We start from the raw sequence: 5,035 nt of genomic DNA, 5'->3' as shown, positions 1-5,035 counted from the left end.
TCATACATTAATGAAAGAATAGCTTTAAATAGATGTAGTTGTCTGTAACAACCTTACTGACAAAGAAAGGTATTACCTCCAAATAAGGGAAAAGACAACAAATCAAGTCTAAAAGCATAAAAAAGAGTCAAGAGATGGAAGAGCGCAAGTAGAGAATATGCGAGGTAGGGTAGAGTAAAGGAATGGAAAATGAAAGTTAAGAGAGAGCACAAAGACATTCACCAATATAACCAGACCACTGGGAACAACCAAGGAAATAACACTGCGTAGAGGGAAGAGTATGGTTGGTAGAGTCTTCTTGGGGGCAAGGGAGACTTTGAGACTTGTGTGAAGGATGGCAATATGGAAGTGAGTAGAAGAATTTGGCCCGTGTCAAATAAAAGGGAGAAGGGGGGCTGCTAAGATGACAGGTAGGAGGAGGAGAAAAGACCAATAGAGAGAGGGAGAGAAGAGCTGCAAGGCTTGAGACAGGGAATGCAAGACTCATGTGGAGTAGCAGCCGCAAGGCTCAGGACAATGAAAAAAAAAAGCTCTAGCAACAAACAAGGTTAGCAAGGGAACTTAGGGTGAGAGAATAGATGGAGGGCAAGAAACATAGGTGAGAGAGCAAGGAATCATGCAAGGGGGAGAGGAGCACAAGATGAGAAGGGAGGGCTCAGGCCGTTGGGTAGGAGAGCAACAACAACAAAACTAAACCTTGTGGGAAGGTGAGCACGCAAAGGAGAGAACCAAACACATGCAGGCAGCGCAAGGATAGGGTCGAACAAGTTTGAAAGGGGCACAACAACAAGGTAGTAGGGCAGCAGGCACAACAATAAGGAGAAGGCAATTTGCAACAAGAAGGGGGAGGGAGAATCTCACCCACACCATGCTTTCGCTGTGCAAGGATAGGCTCACGACTAGGGAAAAAAAAAAAAAAAAGGCACGACAGGAACATACCAATGGAAGTTATAAGGAAAGTTAAAAAAAAAAACTAGAAACATAACAAAAAGGTAAGATCAGTTTAGGAATTGATCAAAAATAATAATAATTGGATTAAAAATAAAAAGAATAAAAGAAGTATAGTTAGAGTTAAAATATTTAAACTTTCAACAATAATATGAATAGGTTTTGATTTATAAATAGAATTTGAATCAAAATTTAATCATGAATAAGATTTTTTATTTTATTTTAAAGTTCCTTGCAATAAAATGTTAGGGAAAGAATAATGACTTTTTTTATTTTGAATATTTAGAAAAAAAATTAATAATAAATGCTATTAAACTAATAATTTATAAATGCTACTTGTTAAAACAAGAGCAAAAAAAACTGTTTTTCTAAATAAAATTAATACCCTTTTGGTGGCAAGCCTTCCAAAGCGAGTTAGTTCAAAAATGATAAAAAATAATAAAAACCTGCACACGCAAGACGTTAGGATGAGCTAAGAACTACAACCAAAATTTCTTCTCTCAATAACATCTCCAAATAAGGTGTGCTCTAATGAATGGCAACCTTCAATACTAAAACTCAAAACAAGGATTAGTAACCAAGCTCTGATACCGCGTAAAAAATGATAAAATAGAGCAAGGAAAGAAAACAATCCAAGTAAGTTAAGTGTGAAATAATATTACCATGAGATAAGCAAGATCCAACAACATACACCAAGATAGTTCGATAACCCCTTATGAGTATTATGCATGAAGGCAAATGCCTAGAGAGAGAGAGAGAGAGAGAGAGAGAGAGAGAGAGAGCTTAATACAATAACATCAAGGTGATGTGTGTAAAAAAAAGAGAAAGAAGCATCTCTTATAAAGAGATGAGAAAGGAGTTGCATGCGTTTGCATGTGTAACTCCCATTTCTATGAATACCACATTCATAATAAGTGTGTGCAAAGTGTCAAGATCCTCTTAAGGAGGATAAACTAAAATTCCTTAATAAACGGAATTATAAAATGGGTTGTCCTCACATGTGGACTAAAGGGCAAGTAAATGACATGTCCTCCACATGTGTACAATAGGGAAAACTATATTTAGGAATCCTTGGAATATCCCAAATTAAATACATCCAAGGAAAGATTAATATTTCTAAAATGAACAACCTAAAGGATTTTTTGCTAAGAAAGGCAAAGACTTAGTATGCAGATTACACAAAGTATTATATGGACCAAAACAAGCATCAAAAGTATGGTATGAAAGATTACACAATTACTTAATCAAAATTGGATTTGTAAGAATTAGAGATAATAGTAATGTGTATATTAAAGCTAACCCTAGCTCTAACCCTAAATCAAAGCCTAAGCCTAACCCCTAACATAATCCTAACTCTAACCTTAATCCGAACTCTAACCTTAACCCTGACCCTAACCCTAATCCTAAAACAAATTAAAGTTATGCAAATTAAATACCATTTATAGAATTGAAAAACAAAATATTGAAGAATAATTTTATAAAACTATAATAAAAAATAATTAAGAATTGATACTAACCTTACCAAAATAGAAAGAAGAAGAAGAAGATTTTCTTGATGCACCATGACTGACACTAGCTTATATATATACATATATATCACCGAGGGTAATTGTTCTCAAGACATCTATTTTCATCAGTCCCAACTGAGAAAAATAACCTGGGGATTTAATGAAAATAAGCGCCTAGATAATGATTACACTTGGCATAATATATATATATATATATATATATATATATATATATATATATATATATATATATAAGCTAGTTATATAATGTTCAATATAATATTTGGTACCCCTATATTTTATAAGTTTGTATTTATATTTTATTAATTTATTTATTTATTAATTTGGACTAAGATTTATAGTTGATTAATTAAATGTATATGGATTAATTGTATTATTAATTAGTATATATTTCTTATCCATAAACTAGTTATGTTGTTTGTACTAGTTATAAATGGACTAATATTGATTAGAAGTGAGCTATTGTTGTTACATTGACTATTTTAAATATAATATGTAATTATTTTATTAATAATACATACATATTTGAAGCATACATTATATTGTTCCTATGTCACTTTGGGCTCACGACAAGCAACTCATCAATATATTGTGAGCTTGAATTCTTATGGACCCAAAAAAACTCAACATTGTGCACCAAGTGTATTGAAGGATTGTGAGACTAATATTGCTCTTCAATTTTAAGATTTTATCACGACATGGTAAGGGAGTTTAAGATGACATTTTTTTCATTCAGATGCTATAGTTTCCTTGTTACTTGGTAAGCCTACGAGAAAAGGTCTATTAGTTGAATTTGTTGTAATGGTTTGTAATAGTAGTTGTTGACTTGATTCATACAACTATTGATTTAATGTCCAAATATTTTTTACAACATTGCACCAATAGTTGTGACTTCAAAGTTGTTAGTGCTATCGACGACTACCTATAAGTGAATGAATTGAAATGTTGTTTTAGATGGATGCGACTATCCTCTAGATAAAATGCACATTTAACCAAAATTCAAAAAATCGAAAACACAACAGCTCCTGAAATTTTCAGCATTTGTTCTTCATGATCACCATGTTTTGTAATCGAAAACAACAACAAAAATTGGAAAAAAAATCATTGCAATTTCAGAGATCTGAAAGAAATAAAAATTTAACTTTTGGTACATTCTGTTTGGAGGATAAATAACACTATTTTAGATGGCATCCTTTAAACATCACACTCTATGGAACAAAATTTAACTCAACTTTGACTATTTAACATTTTAGTCTAGGAATCAAGTTTTACTGTGTAATGTTTACAAGTAAGGACTTTAGACACCTTGACAAAAATTATATTGATGTGCCATCATATTTGATATGTGATATCCCATAAATTTAATATTATGCAAAATTAGAATACTCAACTAATCCTCCTTTTTGTTCCTAATCTTGAGAAATGCATTTCTACAAACCTCAATTAAAACATATTGATTTTTTTTTACACAAATGATTTTGTTCGTCTAAATTGCATTTTACTTTGATGTTACACAATGGCAATAGGGGAAACGACCTAGTTGCCGCTCAGGCTAACTTCATGCACCTACAGTTCCTAATTCATATGTCGAAATTCGCTGATTGTTTTGGTGAACTTCCGTAGGTGAGCGAAGAGCTTATAGCTAACTTTTCACTTTCCCACATTTAGGGAGCTCTTTGTAGAACTCGTAGAGTGCAAGGTGGTCTAAAAGTGTCATTTTAAAATATTTGCCTAATAGACGCCACTAAGACCTAAATAGCTGTTATAGTACTTTTTGTACAAATAGACCAATCAGCAATAAGGAAAAAGGAAAAAGAAAAAAATAAATGACTAATGATGATTTATTTTGGCATATTTAATAGTAAAGTTTTTTCGGACAGGGAAAGATAACGGCATTCCGTACATAGACTCGTTTCCCCTATGTGGAACAAATTCTGTTAAAGCTTTGAAATCGCTGTTACAACTCAATGAAATATCCTCCCATGGATTCGTATACTAGCAAAATGCACAGTAATGTTTTCAGGGAAAAAATACAAATTTAATCTTACACGTTAAAGCCATCAGTGATTTCTGCTCTTCATCCGAGCCAAATTCCCATCTGTATATTTCCTTTGACGACTGCATGCAAAAATGTGGAAGCACAGGAAAGGAAAGACTTGGCATACCATGCAAAATGTGGAAGCACAGAAAGGCACGTATTTCCTTGACAGATTAAAACAAGATCTTAATCTATTTTATTTATATTGGATATGGTTTACCCTTCCCACCTAATCTCACAGTAATAACAGAGAAATATCTACAGTCGTCAATAACTTCCACCAGGATGGCATGCAATAATTTCAGTCGGACTGAAAAGCAATACAATAGGGAGTGTATTTTCCACAACTTCTAGATTCAACTGTATATATCAAGGATAAAACCAGATTTAGACATTTGTGGAACATTTAACACGAAACTGGCACAAATTTCAAACCTTATCTGCACAATAATGGGAAGAATTCAGGCCACACACAGAATTATTCCACCGTTTGAAAAGCCTCTTATGGACAATAATTTCC

Source organism: Cupressus sempervirens, chromosome 9 (genome assembly GCF_028749045.1).
Source record: "Cupressus sempervirens isolate cs-2001-9-10 chromosome 9, ASM2874904v1, whole genome shotgun sequence".
NCBI classification, from domain to species: Eukaryota; Viridiplantae; Streptophyta; class Pinopsida; order Cupressales; family Cupressaceae; genus Cupressus; species Cupressus sempervirens.
Note: the sequence above shows the minus strand (reverse complement) of the source record.